Source organism: Diabrotica virgifera, chromosome 10 (genome assembly GCF_917563875.1).
Source record: "Diabrotica virgifera virgifera chromosome 10, PGI_DIABVI_V3a".
Taxonomy (NCBI): Eukaryota; Metazoa; Arthropoda; class Insecta; order Coleoptera; family Chrysomelidae; genus Diabrotica; species Diabrotica virgifera.
The window spans coordinates 15,910,803-15,936,068 of NC_065452.1; the positions used below are offsets into that span (position 1 = coordinate 15,910,803).

Genomic DNA, 25,266 nt, shown 5'->3' on the forward strand with positions numbered 1-25,266 from the left:
ATAATATAGTGAAATTTGTATCTAATTATGATTTGATTAAAAGACATGAAACTGAAACGGCAAGTCTCTAATGCTAATGATTCAACTGATTTAGAAAGTTTTTATAAACGAAAACAAATCGATATACTTAACCGTTCTAGTGGTAATGCAACGCAATTTTAAAACGGTGAAACCATTCAGCAACGAAGGAACGAGTAATGGCTTGTCGTTAAATCATTTACCCCTTAACAAAATAAGGACTTAACTATTTTGTTTTCAGCAGATGCCGGCCTCTAATGCATTTACTAATACAGTCGAACCCGCTTATTGGAATAGCCTTCGTGCCAAGCAAAAGTATTCCTATAACAGGGATATTCTAATAACCGATCATATGTGGCTAGTAAAAACGTTTTGGGACCTCAAATTTCTATTCCATATACCGGGATATTCCTTTAAAAGGTATTCTAATAAGCGGGTTCGACTGTACAAAAAATCCCGATCCCATTAAAATATGGAGAGTGTTTTCGGCTTGAGTGCAAACCCACGAAATACCCGATCGCCGGCAACACTGCGTGCGCAATGACTAGTCCACTTGTCTGCTGTTCTCTTCCATGTCGCTCCGGGAGCTTGGAGAACGTAGGTCATAAACGTATACCGGTCGACCTCACTCGAACGCGAATTCCCATTCTCAGTTACCCAAAAGATTCTAAACAAAACGGTTGAGATTCAGTGAACAATACGTTTGAAAGTATGTTGTTTCTGTGTGTTGTTGTGAACATGTTTTTGTAATAATGTGGTGTTTGTGTATGTGTCAGTGTACAGTACATGTTTAAGATAGCCAAAATGTAAAAAACTGTGTATAAAATATTTGGTAAGCGTAATTTTAATATGTTTTATGCTATTTGTTTATATTTTTCAATTTTTTATCTACAATAAATTTCTTTTGGATTTTGAACATCTGGAAACGTATGAAATATGGATAGGCATTTTCTTTCTGCTTGGAATTTCTTTATTTTCCAAATATACTTCTCGGTTTTTCGTGGCATGTAACAATAATTAATACAATTTTACTTTCTCTATAGTCTTGTTGTTGTGAATGAAGGACATGCCAATTTTTTGGTATGCTTTATTGTATTAGATGTGAATATATTTATGTATGTATTATTTCCAATTCAATGATACTGAGGTGTTAAGAGATGATACACCTAATTTGTTCATATTTACTATTCTTTTGTTAAAATTATCATTGTTTGTATTAATAGCAATCGCTGACTAATATGTTTACACAATGTAACGTTTTACACATCTTTCAAGACTTCCTGTTGTTGTATTTGTTTAGAAACATGAATAAACTTGTCAAGTGTTCCATGAAAACACAATTTTTCTGGAAACAAATGAAATACGGTTGGGCCTTTTATTGCTTCTTGGAATTTCTTTATTTTCTCCAAATATACTACTCAGTTTTCATGGCATGTAACAATAATAATTGTTGTTGGTTTAAAGCACATGTTACACAATGTAATGTTTTACACATCTTTTATGGCTTCCTGTTGTTGTATTTGTTTAGAAACATGAATAAACTTGTCAATTAATTGTTACATACAAACACAATTCTTCTGGAAACAAATGACATATGGTTGGGCATTTTCATGCCTTTTGGAATTTCTTTATTTTCCAAATATACTACTCAGTTTTCATGGCATGTAACAATAATTGTTGTGTTAAAGCACATGTTACACGATGTAATGTTGTACACATCTTTTATGGCTTTCTGTTGTTGTATTTGTTTAGAAACATGAATAAACTTGTCAATTGTTACATGCAAACACAATAATTCTTCTGGAAACAAATAAAATATGATTGGGTCTTTCCTTCCAAATAATACCCAGTTTTCATTTTTCATGGCATGTAACAATAATTAATTGTTGTTGTGTTACATGTTATTTACACAATGTAATGTTTTACACATCTTTTATGACTTCCTGTTGTATTTATTTAGAAACATGAATAAACTTGTCAATTGTTACATGCAAACACAATAATTCTTCTGGAAACAAATGAAATATGGTTGGGTCTTTTCCTGTTCTTGGAATTTCTTTATTTTCCAAATACTACTGAGTTTTCATGGCATGTAACAATAATTGTTGTTGTGTTAAAGCACATGTTACACAATGTAATGTTTTACACATCTTTTATGACTTCCTGTTGTTGTGTTTGTTTAGAAACATGAATAAATTTGTCAAAATTGTTACATGCAAACACAATTCTTCTGGAAACAAATGAAATATGGTTGGGCATTTTCTTGCTTCTTGAAATTTCTTTATTTTCCAAATATACTACTCAGTTTTCATGGCATGTAACAATAATTGTTGTTGTGTTAAAGGTACAGCACATGCCAATTTTATGGTATTCTTTATTTTATTACATGTTGAATATGCATTATTTCCATTCCAATGATACTGAAGTATTTAAGAGTTGTTCTCTTTATTTTAACCACGAATTTGTTCATATTTACTATTTCTTTTGTTAAAATTACGATTGTTTGTATCAATAGATAGGTATTGCTGACTAATACGTTTACACAATGTAATACTTTACACATCTTTTATGACTTTCTGTTGTTGTATTTGTTTAGAAACATGAATAAACCAGTGGCGGCTCGTCAGAGGAGGCAAGGGAGGCACAGCCTCCCCATAAATTTTTTACACACTCTACACTGTTTTGTTTATCATGAATCGCGAAAACAACAATCATTCTCACTATTATACAACGTGTAAATTCCATATTATCACTAATTATCCATACGTACGGAGCATTAGCATTAGAACGCATGATCGCGTCTCAGTTTTATTACATATTATTGTAGACAGGACCCTGGGTTATCCCGAGATGCATGAACGGAGCACGGAGCCGAGAAGCCCAACAGTCTCCGTTGCTAATGCTCCGTGCAGCGCAGTAGGCGATTAAGGAGACCCGGTCTCCTAACAGTGGCATCTACGGTGCCATCACACGCTGCCCGGAGATATACCAAGGGAGGCAGAATAGCTTCTCGGCTCCGTTGCGTGGTTGCGTGCGTCTCGGGACAACGAATTTTAGGATCCTGACTGAAAATAATAAAAAATCTAAAAGTGCGAATTTTGTTATGAAATTTGGTATGTGGGGTTATAATAATATTTGGAACAACTTGCTCAAATAACTTTTTCCGATATCTCTAACTCAAAGCAAAATATCGGTAATTTATGGTGTTTTTGAATTCGCAGTAGGCCGCGTTTAGAATTAAAAAAATTCAGTTGAGTATCTTAAAAAATTTGAAGCTTCATTATGTATGGACTGCAAAACTTCAAATCTGTATTTATTTTGATATGCGAGGTATCTATTTACAAATACATAGATGGAATTGTTAACAAATAAACGACACAAACTTTGGTATTAAACTTTTACAATTAGACTATTTTTAAAATAGTATGATATCATGAAATTATGAATTAGGATGATATTATGAAATGTAAATAAAAAATGGTCAAAAAATGGGGCCTTAAATTACATTTTTTTGGCGCATTTTTTTGCTAGCGCAAATTTGTCTAGATATTTTACAGTTAGGTATAGCCTCCCCTATTGTAAAAATCACGAGCCGCCACTGGAATAAACTTGTCAAGTGTTCCATGCAAACACAATTCTGAAGTTCAAAACATTTTTATTATGTTTTCGTTAGTGACATTTGAAAATATTTTTTATGAAATCTTAACAGAATCCTCACTAGAACATGAATTCTCAGTTACCTTAAAGATTCTAAACTCTAACTAAACAAAAGGGTTAAGATTCAGCGAACAATACGTTTGAAAGTATGTTGTTTCTGTGCCTTGTTGTGAACATGTTTTTGTTATAATGTGGTGTTTGTGTGTGTGTGTGCAGCGGCGGATCCAGAATCGTTAAGAGGGGGGGCCGATTGGCTAAAATGAAAATCGGATCGAAGAACTGAAAAATACCTGTTCAGTAATTTTTAAAAATCTATCGAATGACACCAAATACGACCCCCTACTGCAACCCCTGGAGGTGGGGTGGGGCTCAATTTAAAATCGTAAATGGTTTTATTGCCCAGTTTTTATTGCCCAGTTTTTATCCCAGTTTTTATTGCAGATTTGGATTCCTTACGTAAAAGTAAACAACTTTTATTCGAGACGTGTTTTCTATTCTATAGAAATAGAATAATATAGAAATAGTCTGTCTCGAGAAATACACTTCCAAATGAAAAACTAAAAAACACGTGTTTAGTATTTTTCAAAAACCTATCGAATGACACCGTGTCGTGTTTGTTGGCATTCGCATTCGATAGGATTTTGAAAGATATTCAACTTGTGTTTTTTGATTTTTCATTTGAGAGTGTGTTTCTATAGATATTAAACAATTTCTATAATATAAATTACCCATGGTATCACGATAAATAGTTTTTCCGATTATAGCGCCATCTATCCAGAATTCGCGGCCATTGTAATAAGCCGTTTTAAAGCTTTTTCCATTCTCTCGAAGATGTCTGTATGTACTAAGAAAACCATAATGCTTAGTGTTTTCCATTAATTTGAAAAAAAAAGGGAAAAATGGCCGCCAGATCCTACGCAGGAAATAGTTACAATTTTTTCTTATAAGTATTACCTTTCGAAAAAACGCTTCAGTACCCTGGCTGTTGAAGTGTCACGAACAGGGTATATTTTTGTCTAATTACCCTGGCCTATAGGGCTTTTCATTCACAGTCATTTGTTTCGAGCTTCTGTCATGTGCCACATAATATTAATATATCTACGTCATACGTTATTGGCACATACCAATGATAGAAACCAAAGACGTATGCCGTAGATATATTAATATTATGTGACACATGACAGAAGCTCGAAACAAATGACAATCGATGAAAAGCCCTATTATTGAAGTATTGAGAGTTGATCTCTGTATTTTTACCACTGAATTTGTTCGTATTTACTATTCTTTTGTTAAAATTACGATTGTTTGTTGTATTAATAGATATCGGTGAGTAATACGTTTATACAATGTAATACTTAACACATCTTTTATGACTTCCTGTTGTTGTATTTGTTTAAAAACATGAATAAACTTGTCAAGCGTTTCATGCAAACACAATTCTGAAGTTCTAAACATTTTTATTAGGTTTTTGTTAGTGACATTTGAAAATATTTTTTATGAAATCTTAACAGATGTGATCCTCACTAGAACATGAATTAGCATTAAGATTCAGTGAACAATACGTTTGAAAGTATGCTGTTTCTGTGCGTTGTTCTGAACACGGTTTTGTTATAATGTGGTGTTTGTGTGTGTGCGTCAGTGTATATAGTATGTACCGGCGTTATCGAAATTCCTCCCACTTTTTCAGGTAAATATTTTCATACATGAAATGCCTCCCAGGTACCTACAATCGAAATGACTCCGTTTCGTTAATCATTTAGGCTGATATTTTTTCTATCTAATCTCTGTATAATGACACAATGTTGCCAAATCATAATTTAAATGGGTACTAAATAGGTAAACTAAAATAGGTATATTATGTTTGTTTGTATTCTCTTTTGTATATTGTATTAATTGGCTAAATGCTGTATAAATACTTGAAAAGTTCATTAGTTCTTGCAACAGTCAGTTTGTCTATTTCAAGCTTGTCAGTTCGTTGATTCCAAGATCAATTTTGTGTTTAAGTCATAACATCCGAAGTAATGGAATCAACGATAAGTGTCAGTCAAAAGGGCAAACCTTCACTATCAATAATTGATGGTTATACATCAATAATGGTTATACACCTAGCATTAATAATTTTATTGATATAATTTTACAATTTAAAATAAATACCTACATTAAAATTAATTTTGTTTCAACACCAAAATTGTTGCGGAAAGTACAGCAAAAATAAATTTTTCTAAATGAAAAAATGTTAGAATTAAGAGGATGTAAAATAAATAGATTAGAATTTGTCAAAGTAATATTCATATAAATTTAGGAAAAATATTTTGTAATTTTATATTTCTATACACATTTTGTAATATTTTCCAAATAAGTTTTTTGTGATGTTATTTTTAATAAATCTGTGAAATACTTAATATGTTTTTGCATTTTTTGTCAAATTATTAATAACAAAAAATAACGGTTATTATATATGGTTATAAAACTAATTACATATGTATGTTAGTTGAAATTTATAAATACTGGCTTAGTGTCAATAATGTTTAATACATAAAAGTTGAAAATAATAGTTATTTATGATATAAGTGTTAAAAGTACAATTTTAAGGCATGCATGTGAAAGTTTGCAGAATGATCAAAGCGAATTCTACAATTCACATGAGTGCCTTAAAAATGTACTTCTTAACACGTATATCATACAATATTTTTTCTACAAACGTTATAAATTTATCAAATATATTTTTGTTAATTGCTGAAACCATAAAACCTATGACCCGTAAAAGGTAGAACTGGTTGTCTACACTTGAGAAGAATGTCTAAAAATTCTTAGCGAAATTATTATATCGTTACATAAACTTGTTTTTTCTACAAAAAACGTGTTAAAAATGCAATAATACAGTTTAAATTACATTTTAAAAAACTTTTTAAACCACCTTTTTGAAATTGCGCAAGTTGTTCTATTAATATTAATGTTAATAAATGAAATATAAATATTTTGACGTTTCACAATTTGACAATTCACTTTTAACTGCAGTGCCTTAAAAATTTTAAAGCACTAGTGCTTTAAAGTAGCATTTTTAACGCTCCTATGGAGTGCTAAAAATTGCATTTTTAACACGGTAGTAGACAAAATAAATTAAATAACAAATTACCAATTTTGCCAAAAATTTACAATGGGACGAAGATGCGGAACGTCTCACCTTCACATAAAGATTAGAACAGTGTTGCCAATCGGCGGATAATTATCCGATTTGCGTACCTTTTTGAGAGTTGTCGTATCTTCTTCGTATCTTTAAATAAATCGGATATTCGCGGATATTTTTCAGTGTATCTACCATCGACTAAAACTTTCTCATCCATATATTCCCAACACCAACACATTAATTTTGTTTGGTTCCACCCAAATTTTTATAAATAGCCTATACTGGATGAATGTTAGTGACATTCGATACTTTTCATCTTTTGACAAAAGGGACATGTGCCGGTTCTTTTGTTTAGAATTTAAATGCACAAGTGCATCCACTTAAGGCATACTAATACAATTCAAATTTCAAAAACCGTCTGCCGTCCGATGTTATTGTTTTGATGAGTATTAGTTCGATGAGTATGAGTTTATTGCCGTCCGATGAGTTTTTAGTTTTTAGTCTTTAAACTTATGAAAGCTAATTCACGCCCGATTTAGTTTTATTTTCATTTTATGTAGTGCAGTGCTTAAGTAACTCAGGACTCGATAAAAATAATGCATTTTAAAAGCATTGACCAGAAATTTTGCGCCTATGCTATTAATGTAGCTGTAGTTTATTTTGTATTGATTTATTTATTATTTATTTTTCCAGTACCTAGTTTTAGGTAGTTATTACGTTTTAATAAAATAATATTTAAAAGTGTTTTTTTTTACTTAAATAATTATAATAAATTAATATAACGATCCAAATAATGAAATATTTAGATTTATTCATTTATTTAGAATTTAACACTTACGATAATACAAAATACGAATAATATAATAATAGTAAGTAAATAGTATTTACATACATGGATTAGATAATAATCAGCTAGGATACGAGATTTTCATCTATAAACGAAAATTTTTAAACCGTAAAATAGAGAATCCAGTAGATTAAAGGGCCGGTTGTTCGAACGCTAATCAGAAATGGAATCAACTGATCATTATCAAATATTTAATTACTGTCAATGTCAATTTTGATTGGGTTGCTGAAAACATAATTGATTACATTATGAGATTAATTGATTATTTAATCAATTATGTTAATAAGGGAGCGTTCAAGTATTGCGCAGGTTGGGGGGGGGTCAAAAATCTTCAAAAATCGCGTTACGTAATACTTGAACGCTCCCTAATTGTTACGTTAATTGATAATTAATAATTAATCAATCAATTATGTTAATTATCATAATGATAATTGATTACAATCAACTGATTGGCGTATGAACAACGGATTTTGTTATTTGATGGTTATTAAGGGGACTAAAAGAATAACATTGGCAACATTGATTTTAATAACAGAATAATTTTTGACCTAGCGTACCTTTTCGTGCCAAATCTGATATTTTTCGAGCGATCATCGGATAATCTAGAGAAATGCGATTGGCAACACTGGATTAGAAGCATGTAATGTATTTAGGGCTTGGGAGGCAATTCGTATGTGACCATTTTAGCGACAGGTAAGAAACCCTTCTTCGGGAGGCATTTCATATGCGGCCGTATGTACATGTTTAAGATAGCCAAAATGTAAAAAAACTGTGTATAAATTAAATATAAGTGTAATTATTTCTACAGGATTTAATACATTTTACTTATGCCATTTGTTTATCTTTTACAATTTTGTATCTGCTAAACTTATTTTGGATTTTTAAGATCTGGAAACAAATGAAATATGGTTGGGCATTTTCTTGCTTCTTGTAATTTCTTTATTTTCCAAATATACTTCTCGGTTTTCATGGCATGTTGTAACAATAATTAATACGATTTTACTTTTTGTGTAGTCTTGTTGCTGTGTTAAAGCACATGCCAATTTTATGGTACCTACGCTTTATTTTATTAGATGTTGAATATGAATTATTTCCATTCCAGTGGTACTGAAGTATTTAGAGTTGATCTCTGTAATAATTTTACCACTGAATGTGTTCGTATTTACTATTCTTTTGTTAAAATTACGATTGTTTTTATTAATAGCAATCGCTGACTAATATGTTTACACAATGTAAGGTTTTACACATCTTTTATGACTTCCTGTTGTTGTATTTGTTTAGAAACATGAATAAACTTGTCAAGTGTTCCATGAAAACACAATCCTTGAATTCTAAACATTTATGATGTTTTTGTTAGTGACATTAGGGAGTTTTTGTGCACACAAATACGTAAACGTAACCCATCTTTTTGACATATACGCTTGCGCATTAATGGTTGAACTCCCGTATCTCGATGCGTATTACCTAAAGTAGCGCTCTGATACGTACGTGAGAACGCATCCCTATCGAGACGAAAGTCACCGAATGCACACGAGGATCTTGCCCGATTGGCGATTACCTACCAATGGCTACCAAATGAACATTTCATCAGCGTACTACCCGTTTATAAATATTTAAGGTTATATTGGTTATTGGTTTAGTCTAATTGAGTAAAATTATTCTGTGTTTGTAATTGGAAATTGGAACTTCATAATAGATTTAAAATTTTATTGTTTTCAAGTTGTCTATTAATAAAGCAAAACAAACAAATCTTGTATTAATTTAAGAAATACTGTGATCACCACAATTAATAACTTGATAAATAAATGACCTAATTTCTGTAAAATTTTCAAATAAATATGAACAAACTATTTACATTATACTGGAATTCTGATGTAGGTACAATAATTTACAACTAAAAAGTAGGTATAAACAAAAATTAAAAAATTTTAACCTAAGGAAAAATAATATTTTTATATTTAAATAGAAGCAATAAAAACCATACAATTTCATCATTCATTTATCTTTTTTTACATTTGTATATTAATTGTATATTGTGTGAACATTGTTTTATTTTTTTAATGTCAACGGAATTTAAAAATTACTTTACGATTTGCTTTACGTTACGTTAAGGCAGTCACAAAAACTACCTATTTTAACGTTCATCCTCTACGACACGTTAGTGGCTTTACGTATACGGAGATGCGTACGTTACGTAGCAACAAAAACTCCCTAATATTGAAGATATTTTTTATGAAATCTTCACAGATTGATGTGATCTCTTGTAAAGCTCTTACCTCGTAAAATTTCTCTCATTGTGTCGTTTTATTTCTTTCCAATTGTCCACAATCGTCATTAGCGACATTCTATTCACATTTATAGGCTTTAAATTCAGTTTAAAACATATTATGTGTGAGGGTATTTTCGCATTTATTTATTAACATGAATAAACTTGTAGTACTCATGCATAAACGTGTCATCCTAAGGACCAATGTAATTCTTTAATTGTATATGTAATAGTTTTTGCTTTTTTATCTTTTGGATCTTTTGAAGAACTATCCAAACAATAGGAGATGCAGTTGACATAATTATGGTAGTTCCTTAGAACATTAAAAAAACATTTCATCATATCAGCCAAATGAAGAAAAATAAAACACCTGGACGTCAGTAGATAAAAGAAAACAAAATTGTCAGAATTTTGTGTCAGAAGTGATAGGACAGAGCCGAATAAAATAATTCCGGTGGGAAACGGTGCCTTGTATTGAAACAAAAATGGGACAATGTTCAGATTCAGGGTCTGTGAAGATAGCTACAAATATGTATAACGAAATTTGGTGTTTGGCAAGTGTTGCCATGTTCTTAGAATAAATCGGGAAAGAGCATGTGATATACATTCATCGGCAAAGTTAACCGCCCACCTTGTATTTCTTTTAGTTTGCAGAAATTATCAATCTTGGACTACATTTTATGAAAGATACGGTGAAAACCACCTTTGAGGAAAACAAAACTGTACAATTTTTGAAAAAAAAGTTGTTCAAAATTTAAACAAACATAATTTTGAAAATCATATAGACTATTTAAAAAATTTTGAGTTAATGATTCCTCAAAAACAACGGGCAAGAGCAAGAATACCAGCCCGTATGTCATTCGGAGAGCTCAAGATGGCTGCGGTAGAGGAGTGGCTCAATATCCTCCAATCGGATATCCAGGATATCATAAATGGGTTGCCAAACCGTCTTCGAGAAGTCCTAATACTCAGTCCTGTTGGACAGGGAAGTGGGCAGCGTGAATGTGCAAATAGTTCACTCGCGCTGATGCTGATACTATTATATATTATCCGATACCCAAAAAGTCGGAATATGAGTGAGTATTCACATTCAACTACTGACAGTCTGTGGAGTCAACGGAGACAGTAGCAGCAATGGTCACCAAAATAACAAACGAGGAAGTGGCTCAAGCGCTTCAAAAAATAAAGAAAGAAAAAGCGGTAGGACCAGATGATATTCCTGAAGAAGTATGGAGAGCATTGGGAGAGACAGGAACAAGGTGGCTAGCAGGTTTATTTAATAGAATTAGGGAAGTTGGACAAATGCCAGACGAATGGAGAAGCAGTATACTAGTACCTGTCTACAAAAACAAGGGAGATATACAGCAGTGTACAAACTACGGGGCTATAAAACTGCTTAGCCACACCATGAAAATATGGAAGAGAGTAATTGATAGACGGATACGTGAAGAGACCGACATATCCGAGAATCAATTTGGCTTTATGCAGGGCAGATCAACAACAGACGCAATTTTCATTATAAGGCAGTTGATGGAAAAATACAGGAGTAAAGAAACAAACGCTCATATGGTATTCATTGATCTTGAGAAAGCATATGATAGAGTTCCTCGAGAGATTCTGTGGTGGGCACTCAGTAAGAAAGGAGTCCCTGGTGAATATGTAAAGATTGTGAGGGATATGTATGAGGGAGTAACGACTAGTGTTAAGACAGATGTGGGAGAGATTGATAAATTTCATGTGCAAGTAGGATTGCACCAAGGCTCGAGAAAAAGACACGAGCTCTGGAGGAAAAAGGTTTAAAACTTAGTAGGACAAAGACAGAGTAGTTGGAATGTTCATTTAAAGATGGAGTTACTACAAATAAAATGGTATCTTCGGATGATGGATTGTAAAAAGCAATAGTTTTAAGTACCTGGGATCGGTATTAAAGAGTAATGGAGAAATAGATGGAGATGCGGTAGAATTAGGGCTGGATGGATGAAGTGGAAGGAAGCGAGTGGTGTGTTGTGTGACAGAAAAGTTCCAATGAAGCTGAAAGGAAAATTCTATAAAACAGCCATAAGACCGGCTATGATGTACGGAACTGAATGTTGGGCAGTGAAAAAGAAAGAGGAACAACGAATGCATGTGGCGGAGATGAGAATGCTTAGATGGATGAGTGGAGTGACAAGAAAGGATAAAATTAAAAATGAGTATATTAGGGGAAGTCTAGGTGCGGCACCAACTAATGCCAAAATGAGAGAGCATAAGGTGATATGGTTTGGTCATGTTCAACGTCGAGACGTTAATCATCCAATACGAAGAGTAGCTTAAGTGCAGATTCCTGGAAGGAGTAGGAGCGGAAGACCAAAGAAGACTTGGGGGGGGGGACGATTAGGCAGGACATGTTGGTAAAGGGGATTAATATTGATATGACCCAGGATAGAATTGTGTGGAGAAATGCAATTAGGAAAGCCGACCCCGCATAGGGATAAGGCAAAGAGAATGATGATGATTCACATTCAACTACTCTCTCTCTCACACTTGCCGCCGGCAAAGCGGCAAGTGAGTAAGGGAGCAAGACGATGCTGTCGTCACATTCCATTCTTGTGAGTCGTCCCGTAATGAGTTGTGAGGACATTGGCGAGGAACTGATGTGAACACCTCACTCGCGTCGATATCGTATTTCAGGCAATATTTCCGTCAGCGGCAGCAGCAGTGGCAATAGCTGAGTATAAATCCGGCATATGGATCAGAAGCGGCAACACCCATTATTAATACTCTGGTGTCACTGGTTTCTATCCAGCGCTGTGGTCATCCGTCTGGATCCGGCATGCTTTTGAGGTCGTCGTTCCATCTCATCTGAGGCCTTCCTCTTCCTCTCTTATGTTCCCATCGGATGGTGTGACCTGCCCATTTGAGTTTTGCCACCTGTTCCTTAACGGTTTCACTTTGGTTACTCCTCGGATCCACACGTTTCTTTTGCGATCTTGTAAGTTTTATATGCAGCATCTGTCTTTCCATCGCTTTTGCCAATTTATCGATATTCTCCTTTATGTCCAAGATTCATAATTTCTGCAAATTAAAAAAATACAAGGTAAGCGGTAATTTTGCCAGTGAGTTTATTTACAGTCCCTGGCCATATTATTATGACCACCTATGAAATTTTACAAAAATCGACTACTCCAGTAGGTATATTTTGTTGTTTAAAAATGATTTTTAAATCTAATTTTGTTATGTAGCGTTAATATTTTACATTAACTATAATATATTTAATAATAAAGAGCAATAAAACATTTGAAAATTTTAAATATTTATATTTTTTAACATTTTGTTGATCGTCTGACCTTAATCCCATGGAGAATATTTGGTAGCTTTTAAAATGCGAAATTTCCAATGGAAAGGTCACCAAGAAAATTTTTTTGATTGAAGAACTAATACAGAGTGAGTCATGAGGAACTATACATACTTCTACCTCGTATAGAGGCCCCTATGGGGAATAACAAATGACCATTAAAAAGTGTTTGCTCCCATTGTTTAACAATATACAGTGCAAGTTTCGCATTTTGACAGAAATTTGTATTCGTCATAATTTTTGAACGGTCAGATCGATGTGTCTCTTATTTTGGTCAATCGTTACACTATTACCACCTAATCAACTGATTTATTCAAACTAGCAAAAACTCAGGTCCGGTTTTAAAAAATTAGTTCGTTTGGGTCTTAGAAAAAATTTCACACTGTATACGCTTTTTGAAAACTCTAATATGAATTTTACAAATTAGACAAATAGGCAATTAAAATGGAATATTTATTTTTCCCCACACGATTACTTAATTTTTTATAAAAAAATAAAATTTGACTATGAATTAAAAGTTTGGTAAAGTGAACCATAGATTTAAAAAAATTAACTTTTATTACAAAAATTAATTTTTTTTTAAACAAATATTTAATTTATGTTACCACCCAATCAGCTGATTTATTCAAACTAGGAAAAAATCAGGTCCGGCTTTAAAAAATTAGTTCGTTTGGGTCTCAGAAAAAATTTCACCCTATATACGCTTTTTGAAAACTCTAATATGAATTTTACAAATTAGACATATAGGCAATTAAAATGGCATATTTATTTTTTCCCCACACGATTACTTAATGTTTTTATTAAAAAATCAAATTTGTCAAAATCGCAATTTTACCATAAAAATAAAAAAAATTAAACAACCTTTTTCTTAAAATTAAAAGTTTCACAATTTTTTTTCTATAACACGTCTAGATCTAAAACTCCCCATAACACTTCTCTTTGGACTCTATAGTTTAACATAGACGTGATCAAATAGATAAATTTTAAATTTTTTTACTTAAAAATTCTTGCGATTTAACTTTGCAATTCACAAATCTGCAATTTTATTTTTAAAAATTCATAACTTTTACGAGAAGAAGGCTGAAAGTCTACAACAATTTTCATAGTCTTAACAATGGTAAGAGATAATGTGCTGTATAAATTTCAGAAAAAAAAAAAAATAAAAATGGAACAGAGTTGTAGCGAGTTAAACCGTAATTTCATTTTTTTTTTCATTTTTAGGTTAAAATTCCGATTTTGACAAATTTGGTTTGTTAATAAAAAATTAAGTAATCGTGCGGGGAAAAAATAAATATGCCATTATAATTGCCCATTTATCTAATTTGTAAAATTCATATTAGAGTTTTCAAAAAGCGTATACAGGGTGAAATTTTTTCTAAGACCAAAACGAACTAATTTTTTAAATCCGGGCCTGATTTTTTTCTAGTTTGAATAAATCAGTTGATTGGGTGGTAACATAAATTAAATATTTGTTTAAAAAAAAATTAATTTTTGTAATAAAAGTAAATGTTTTTAAATCTATGGTTCACTTTACCAAACTTAATTATTCATAGTCAAATTTTTTCAGATTTTTCAGATTTTTTTGTAAAAAATGAAGTAATCGTGTGGGGAAAAAAATAAATATGCCATTTTAATTGCCTATTTGTCTAATTTGTAAAATTCATATTAAAGTTTTCAAAAAGCGTATACAGGGTGAAATTTTTTCTAAGACCCAAACGAACTAATTTTTTAAAGCCGGACCTGATTTTTTTTCTAGTTTGAATAGATCAGTTGATTAGGTGGTAATAGTGTAACGATTGACCAAAATAAGAGACACATCGATCTGACCGTTCAAAAATTATGACGAATACAAATTTCTGTCAAAATGCGAAACTCGCCCTGTATATTATTAAACAATGGGAGCAGACACTTTTTAATGGTCATTTGTTATTCCCCATAGGAGCCTCTATACGAGGTAGGAGTATGTACAGTTCCTCATGACTCACCCTGTATATCATTGGAAGCACAATGACAAATTGAAGCAAAGTGAATTTAACTGCATTGAGAGCAGTGATGTAACGAATGTCGTTTGTTGAACATTCGCGAATACGAATGCGAATATCTAATAACGACATTCGCGAATGCGGATGCGAATGTTCAGTTTTAATTAATTTGTTTCTATTTTTAAATGTATTCTAAATTTATAATGAGAAGTTACTTGATATTTAATGTAAATCAATCTGAATCTTAAACTTTATTACATTATACCAAATAATAAAACAACGTGAAGCCTGATAATCTGATTATACGAGGTTAAGTTACCTTTTTTTAATAAAAAAAGATGAGAAAGAGAATAGATTTTGATTTTAGTAATCTAACATTTTCAAATTATTTTTTCTCTGATATTCATATTCGCAAAACATTCGCACACATTTTGCGAATGCGAATATGCAAAAAGATGCGGATATTCACGAATGCGAATGCGAATACGAATATTCGTTAACTAATTGAGAGTATGCCTAGACGAGTACTAGCAGTAATCAAAGTCAAAGGGGGCTCAAGAAAATATGCCAAAAATACAAATATGTGATATTTTCAAATGTTTTATTGCTGTTTAATGTTAAACGTATTATATTTAACAATAAACATCAATAAAACATTTGAAAATATCACATATTTATATTTTTTTAATATTTTGTCCCCCTGTAAAGCCCCCTTTAATTTTGATTACCGTTTATACCCGTCTTGGCATACTTTGAATGCGGTTGAATTTACTTTGCTTCAATTTGTCATTGGAGTTCCAATGATATATTAGTTCTTCAAACCAAACAATTTTATCAGTGACCTTTTCATAGGAAATTTCTCATTTTAATAGCTCCCAAACATTTTCTACGAGATTAAGGTCAGGAGCTTAACAAAATATTAAAAAATATATAAATACATATATGTAATATTTTTACAAGTTTTATTGCTGTTTATTATTAAATATATTATAGTTAATGTATAACATTAACATTACATAACAAAATTAAATTTAAAAATTATTTTTAAACAACAAAATGTACCTAGTGGAATAGTTGATTTTTGTGAAATTTCATAGGTGGTCATAATAATATGGCCAGGGACTGTATTAATTAATCTATTAACATGGAAAATGTAATAAATTAAAAAGTGCAAAATAAGGTTTAAAACAGACGCACCACTCTGCAGCGCTACTGAGTGGCTCCACAAAGTGGCTGAAACAGGCGATTTTGTAGCCCCAATGAATTTGTAATGGACCCCACAGTGGCGAGGATCGGCGACAGAGGCTGGCCAGTGTCGCTCGTCTGGAATGGCACGTTTAATTTACATAAGAATTTACGGCTAATCATCGGAAGCTACTTTGTGGCGCCACAGAGTAGCGCTGCAGAGTGGTTCGTGTGTTCTAAACCTACAGACCAGGGCCCATCTGCAAAAATATTAGTATATTTGGATGTTGAGAGGTGACTCATATTTTTTTTGCAGAAATTGCTTGAATATAACTCATATAATAATAATTGAGTTATCCTCCCACTCAAAAAGGTCCGGAACATTGTTTAAATAATCAAAATGTCAAAAAATGAAGAAAAAATTCGATTTTTTTCTTGGTTTTTTGATTGTAACTATAAAAGTATTCACTTCCTAGAAAAGTTGCACTGCCGTAAACTTACGAAATTAAATTTCCTACAATATAGGATTGGTTAAAATTTTTAAAAATTGTCACCCTTGTTGCAAAATAGCGATAATTGCGAAAAAAAAACCATAAAAAACAAGCATTTTACGTTTTTCATCCATTTATGCTACACTTAGGACCTTCATATTTTAACCAGAAAAACTTTATGATATAATAAAACAATACTGTAAATTTCATTAAGATCGGTTCAATAGATTTTGCAAAATAAATTACGTTTTTCATCCATTTATGCTACACTTAGGACCTTCATATTTTAACCAGAAAAACTTTATGATATAATAAAACAATACTGTAAATTTCATTAAGATCGGTTCAATAGATTTTGCAAAATAAATTTTGCAATCCAGCTTTCGCAAAAAAATTCATTTTTTAAAAATTTTGTAGGTCTGAAAATAAAGCAGATAGCAAGTTGAAATTTTTTTGACATAATATGTTATAACATCTATAGAAGAGTACTGTATCTTTCATGTGCAATTTGCAAAATTAAAATCGGTTAACTACCACGATGTCAGGAATTTTTTAAAATAAACATTAATTTTTGGTGCTACACGCAGGACAGCGGATACGTTTGCTCTGATTGGGCATTCCAATGACTTTAATAATGATTGATAAATTTTAATTTTTATTACATTTTGATATAAATAAATTTATTTATTGCAAAATAAAAACACATACTCTGTCCTTTGAAATAACACTTTTTTTAGCAAAAACTTTCTTTGTTCATATATTTTAGAAAATAAAAGTTTATTATTTTTAAGCAATAATCAAATTAGTTTGATTTTTGTGGAATTAAAATATTAAAATACAACAAAATATATATGTAGTAAGAAAATAATAGATTAGATAAAGATTGGAAGAAATTTTGGTGGAAATCAACTTGTGTGAATCGAACACCGCTGTCCTGCGCATAGCACCAAAAATTAATGTTTATTTAAAAAAATTCCTGACGCCGTGGTAGTTAACCGATTTTAATTTTGCAAATTAAAAAAGAAAGGAAAAATTCTTCTATATGTAAAAAAATTCAACTTGCTATCTGTTTTATTTTCAGTCCTGCAACATTTTGAAAAAATGAGTTACTTTGCGAAAGCTAGATTTGCAAAATCTATTGAAACGATCTTAATGAAATTTAGAGAATTGTTTTATTATACCATAAAGTTTTTCTGTGTAAAATATGAAGGTTCTAAGAGTAGCATAAATTGTTGAAAACCGTAAAATGCGAATACTTGTTTTTTATGGTTTTTTTCGCAATTACTATTTTGCAACAAGGGTGACAATTTTTAAAATTTTTAACCGATCCTATGTTGCAGGAAATTTAGTCATGCAACTTTTATGTTTGTGCAATTTTTCTTGGAAGTGAATACTTTTAAAGTTATAATCAAAAAACGAAGAAAAAATTAGAATTTTTCCTTAATTTTTTGACATTTTGATTATTTAAACAATGTTCCGGAACTTTTTGAACGGGAGAAATTAATTCCAAGCAATTTCTGCAAAAAAAATATGAGTCACCTCTCAACATCCATCTCAAAACAGATGCGCCCTGGACTACTAAGTAAAATTCTGCTGTTACCGTTCTTCCCGCATTTGAGCTGCGGTTAATAGCCTTTTACGTGGTACAATAATAATTGTTAAAGGCATTATTTTATTATTTTAAATAAAATTCATGTTTTATCTACTGAACACAAAAATTCGTAATGTACTGACAAAGTGAACACTTTTCATTAACAAAACAGTATTCAGGTACCTAAGTCCCAAAATCACAAATAAGTGTTCATAAAATGATATCTGCTGAACATCTGTGGCAATCTGGAAACTGCAAATTCAAGAATTCTGGCTCTATTGCCAAATCTATCCGCTAATCTGTCAGGGCAATTGCCAAAAAATTTTCTAATACATAATTAACTGCGTTTAATATCAAAACAAACAACAAATAATATTTATTAGTTCATGTTTTACATAAATTAAAAAATAGCAGGATCCATAAAATAATCTAATAAAAATGAACTTTTTCAAGACTTTCTCTGTATATTTGAAGCGTACAACATATACATTATAAGGACATGGCAACACTGCCAAACGCAAATATTAAGTTTAATTTGTAGCTATCTTCACAGTTCACAGACCCTTAATCTGAACATTGTCCCAAAAATGTATTCAGGGACAAAAAGATAAACAGAAACACAATAATGAAGATATAGGTACCAAACGACTATATGACCTGTTGTAATGCATGCCTCAGAAACACTCAAAATTTATAACAAAAATATCGAGACATACGGTCATCATCATCATCACGTAGCGCTACAACCCTGGGTGGGTCTTGAGTCTTGGACACTCTTGGATGACTGTACTTACAACTTTTTTCCAATTTGTTCGATCTTCCGTCAGCCTAGGGTCAAATGGAATGTTCATTTTCCAGAGATGTGCTTGGATGTTATCTCTCCATCGCATTCTGGGACGACCGAGTGGTCTTTTGCCTGTAGGAATCTAGTCTTGCAAGTCTTTCATTATGAAGTCTGTGCACGTGGCCTGTCCATCTTAGTCGCTGTGATATAATTTCTTGGACAATATCGGCGTCATTGTAGAGTGCTTTTAATTCGATATTGATTCTGATTCTATACTGGTTTGTGGTGACGAAAATTTTGCTAAGTATTTTTCGTTCAAAACGTCTGAGCTTTTATTCGTTTGCTTTGGTTATGGTCCACGTTTCGCATTCATTTGTTAGTACAGGTCTGACGATGGATTTATAGATTTTGATCTTTGAACTGCTTGTAAAATTTTTTGATTTTATAAGCTTATCCAGTGTGAGTAGACAGGGAATTGCCGATTGGATTTTGTCTTTTATTTCTTCAGTAACATTGTTGTCAGCTGTGATTACGACGTTGTACTCTTTCGAAATTGAAGGTGTTGACCGTCACATTTTGTCCTATCCTGTCTCTTCGTGTCGTATACACATATATTTCGTCTTCTTCATTAATCTTCAGCCCTACTTCATTTGTTGCTCCTTCCACCTTGTTGAAAATGTCTTTTATGGATAGGATGGAGTCTCCAATAACATCAATGTCATCTGCATATGCTAGTAATAGCTTGGGACCTTGAACCGATAGTAATTCTGTTTTTATTTCAGCCGACCTCATGGCTTTCTCTAATAAAAGGTTAAAAAGTAGTGGAGATAACTGTTGATTTCAAAGCTGCCAGACAGTTTATTGTTTACACGTACTTTGGATATTCTACCTTCCATACAGACTTTGGTCATCCGAAGGAGTTATAGACCATTCCAGGGTGACGTCATTTGACAGCGACTGGAGGGCAAAGATCTTGTAAACAAAGTAGGTTAAGTGTAGAAAACCATTGTTTAATTTAAGAATATGATTAAAATACCAGCGTTTTGTTCAATTGTAAAGTGTTCCAGTAAAAGTAAAAAAAATAAAGTGAGCTTTTTTTTATAATACCAGCCGCATTTAAAGACCGAGATGTTTTAAATCACTATAATCACAATGCACTGTAAACAGAACGACGATATGGGCCAAGAAAACTGATTTTCTGATTATACCGGGTTTTTGCATCCCCTATGAGGGTGACCTATATCTAATATTTGAAATTTTTGTAGTTAAAACCACAGATTTCTTATAATACAACGAGAAAATAGCAAAAAGAACACCGAAAACACAATTTTTGTCCCTCAGCGACGCTGTCAAAGTCACGTGACCTGGAATGGTCAATTGAGAACTCCGCCATGGCATTCAATACTTGACTTCTTTCTACGCTATCATATGCCTATCGAAAGTCTATGAAGAGATTGTGTATGGGTCTGTTATACCTCCATCCCTTTTCTAGAAGCTGTCTCAGGGTGAATAGTTGATCTGTTGTTGACCTGTTTGCCCTAAAACCGGCTTGATATTCTCCTAGGACATTTTCAGCATATGCCTATCGAAAGTCTATGCAGAGTGTGTATGGGTCTGTTATACTCCCATCCGATTTCTAGAAGCTGTCTCAGGGTGAATAGCTTCACTAAAGCTTGATATTCTCCTAGGACATTTTCAGCATAAGGGGTTAGTCTACTAAGAACGATGTTTGATATGCCGTGTTTAGGAGTGAAATACCTCTATAATTCGCGCATTTTGTTTTGTCCCCTTAGGGACAAGGGTATATACACAAAAATTAATGAAGGTCTTGGATGAATCATAAAATTTTAAGAACAATTGAATGTTTTTTCCTTCACTTGTTCTCTACAGTCCATTGTTCCCATTTCTTCTATGTTAGTCCCGACGGCATCAAACCACTTCCTTCGTGGTCTTCCTTTTCTTCCCTTGTTATCCTGTTTGCAAAACTCTTAGGACGGTTCTTTCTTTTGGCATTCGTAAAACATGTACCAACCATCTAAACCTCTGTGCCCTGATTTTCTGTGTTATTTTGGATTATACATCGCATTAGCTCTTTGTTTGTTTTTTTGCGCCATTCCCGTTAGCCTCTTTTATCCACCAAAAGCTTTTTTCAAGATTTCTCTCCTAAATCTTGATATTTTTTTTCTTTATGATTTATTGTCCAAGTTTTACAAGCATACAACACCGTTGGTCTCACTATTGTTTCATACACTCGGATCTTGGCTGCCCTGGACACGTTTTTTGCCTTCAACAGTGCGTTTAATGAACTCTATTGCTTTGCTACGTTTCAACTATTTCAACATCACATTTCAACCTTACATCCATTTCTCTCTCTTCGTCTCCTCTATTTGTAACTGTTACTCCAAGGTAGTCGAATTCTGTTATATACCTTCTCAAATTTATACTCTCTTTCATTCATAGCGATCCATTTATTTTCTTCTGCATTTTCGCCTCTCATTTCGATATATGTACTTGGTTTTTCTTGATTTATAATCTGGCAATATTTATAATCTGACTGACTTGCGTCTTATGAGTTAAGATATGACCTGTGATATTTACACCTGCTTTGTGGACTACCAAAAAGCATTTGATACAGTTCAACACCGAAAAATGATGGATGTTATAACAAAAGCCCAAATGGATGATAAAGACCGGCGTATAATACAAAATTTATACTGGAACCAATCATCCACAATAAGAACAAATCTTGGAGATGAACCGACGGAAGCGATCCAGATTCTGCGAGGCGTTAGACAAGGATGTATACTTTCACCTATTTTATTTAACCTATATTCGGAGGAAATATTTAGTGAAGCCTTGGAAAATTGCGAACATGGAATACTCCTAAATGGAGAACATCTAATCAACATTCGCTATGCAGACGACACCGTTATTTTTGCAGACAGATTGAACAGTTTACAGCAACTCATAAAAAAAGTATAAGTGAAAGATTTGGACTACAAGTAAACATATCAAAAACTAAATTTATGATCATCAGAAAAAATAAAATTAGAGACGTCCAACTGCTTATCAAGAATACACCAGTGAACCGAGTAAAACAGTATACCTATCTTGGAACAATAGTAAACGAATAATGGGATCACCCACAAGAAGTAAAATGTAGAATACAGAAGGCTAGGAATGCATTCAACAACATGGCCAAACTCGTTAAAAGCCACAACCTTAATCTGGAGATAAAAGTAAGGCTCCTACGATGTTATATCTTCTCAATATTGTACTACGGAGTTGAATCCTGGACACTCACTGAAGCGATGGAGAAAAAACTTGAAGCCTTCGAGATGTGGCTATACAGGCGAATCCTAAGGATACCATGGACGGACAAAATAAATAGAAGTGATGTTAACAATTAAAAAGAGAAAGTTAGAATATCTCGGACACATAATGAGAAACGGCACTAAATACAGATTACTGAAAATAATCCTTCAAGGCAAAGTATTCGGAAAGCGAGGTATAGGGAGAAGTAGAATATCACGCGAACATCTCTAGAAGATAGGCACATTTAGAAGAAAATCAGTTTCTCTGATATTTATAGTGATCTCATTGCTTCGTATAGTCCGTTTCCTCGGATGAAGTCGTAGGCCTGTTTAAAATTAATAAAGAGCATATTTTTTTAAGCTCCATTTAATTTACAATCTGTTATCACTCGTAACAATAAGTAAATTTTATGACAATTATTAGAAGAACAAATGACATGTAGGAATTCTCTCCAGTGAGAGGCTTCCTTTAACATATAATTAACAAACAAAGTTAATAATGTAGTGGTAAATGTTAATTAATTTTATTTAAATCTGTTTAATAAGTCTGTAGGCTTAAAACGCTTTAGTCGAAGCACTTCATCGTTGACATTAAATTCCTCAGATAGTTGCCCAGAACACTGGCTTGCAGTCAACGAGCCTTTTTTTGTAGAGAATTATACCACAATTGCTAGGTATGATCGTCCAAACTCAGCTCATGGAGGCACCCTAATTCTTTCTGCAAACAATGATTTTTCTCTGATAACAAAATATGACTTTTTGTTGAATGAAGCCTTCTTTGAATTTTCCTTAGTTTTTAATAAAAATCTTAATCTTTACATTATTTGCATCTATAGATCACCTGACTCTTCCGTGGAACTATTTTTTCAGAACCTGCTAAATTTGTTAGATGACTTGCCTCACAAAAGCAGAAAAATTATATGCGGAGACTTCAACATAAATTATGCTACTGCTTGTGCTACCCAAATGTTCTTGGTCAACATATTTGAATCATATGGTCTCTCCATGCACGTTAATTCTCCTACAAGGATTACAAAAACTACATCTACCATAATTGATTATATTGTCTCCGATTTCTCACCCCTTGATGTTTGCTCTACAGTTATTAATGCGGAACTATCGGATCATGAAGCAGTATATACGAAATTTAACATCTTCAGCAAACCCTCCTCGAAAACCCGACGTTTAGGTAGGATTTTTTCCGCTCGGAATTTTCGTAAATTTCAAAATTTATGTTTAACTTCTGACTGGCATTTTCCTTCTACGGACGTGGACTATAATTTCAGTGATTTTTTGGAGAAGCTTGTCTGTATCTTCAATAAGGCATTTCCTTTAATTACGATTAAGCCAAAACGTCGCAAACCCTGGACTACCAAAGGTATCCGCATATCAGCAAAAAATATGCGTTCACTACTTTATATCAAGAAATTTACTACCAACGTCTCTGTCACTCAATATATCACCAATTACAGAGTCACATACTTAAAACTCATCAAATCAGCTAAAAAAGCCTACTATCAAAATCGTCTGGGAAGCTCCAAAAGTGTTGCAAAAGAAACTTGGTCCATAATAAACGATCTTCGAAACAAAACCCACGCAGCTCAAACATTTGCCCTTCCAAACCCTGAAAATCTAAACGAATACTTCATTACCGTGAGTAAAAATATAACATCCACTATTCAGTCTCAACAAGATCCCATTTCCTATCTCCCTAATTCAGAAATTGTCTCGAATTCATTCTTTATAAGACCAATCTATAAATCTGAATTGATCCAAACGATCAATAGTATCAAAAGCAAATCATCTTGTAGTACTGATGGACTATCTATAAAAATCTTCTCAAATCTCACAGATAATGTGTTAGAACTCCTCGTGTCACTAATTAATGATTCCTTTGAAAACGGTAAATTTCCAGAGTGCCTAAAGACAGCCATTATTATTCCTCTTCATAAAGGTGGCGAAAAATCTAATGCCTGCAACTATAGACCTATTGCCCTACTACCGGTACTCTCCAAAATTATTGAGAGGCTCATAAAAACCCGACTTATGTCCTTTCTCTTTGATAACAATATTTTATCACAAAATCAGTTCGGCTTCTTAACTAATAAATGTACAACTGATGCCATGTTTTCTGTACTTCACGAGGTTTACCAAGCACTAAACAATAATCTTTATACTGCCACTGTTTTCTGTGACTATTCCAAAGCTTTTGATTGTGTAAATCACAACATTTTGATTAAAAAACTTAATTACTATGGAATTCGAGGTATTTCTTTGAATTGGTTTAAATCTTACTTAGATAATAGGAAACAATTGGTTAGAGCAAATGATACTGACTCTAGTCTCAAAAACATTATATGTGGAGTACCACAAGGTTCAGTATTGGGTCCTCTACTTTTCCTGATCTTTATAAATGACATCACTAATTTAAAAATCGATGGAAAAATTTTTCTTTTTGCTGATGATACCAGTATCACTTGGAGCAACTCAACTATTGCAACTCTTCATGCAACTATAACTTCCGATCTTCTTACGATAAAAACCTGGTCTGACTCTAATTTACTCTCCTTTAACGTGGATAAAACGGTAGCATTATCATATAAAGGTGCTCTTCAACCCCTGCTTGTGAATAGCAGCCAGATCTCTACCGTTGATTCTGTAAAATTTCTT

At 32.7% G+C, this 25,266-nt stretch overlaps 1 protein-coding gene across 3 annotated transcripts in view; it reads left to right on the forward strand.

Annotated features, from left to right (window-relative positions):
• The window catches only part of LOC114333243 (plexin-A4), a 933,823-nt gene that overhangs the window by 366,877 nt on the left and 541,680 nt on the right, over nucleotides 1-25,266 (forward strand). Inside the window, exon 1 of one of the 3 annotated variants that reach the window (XM_050663390.1) lies at nucleotides 620-850. The exons of the other annotated variants lie outside the window; for them this stretch is intronic. The gene's annotated coding sequence lies outside the window, so the exon portion shown is untranslated. Of the gene's footprint in view, nucleotides 1-619; nucleotides 851-25,266 lie in introns of those variants that run through there. 3 annotated transcript variants of the gene reach the window in all.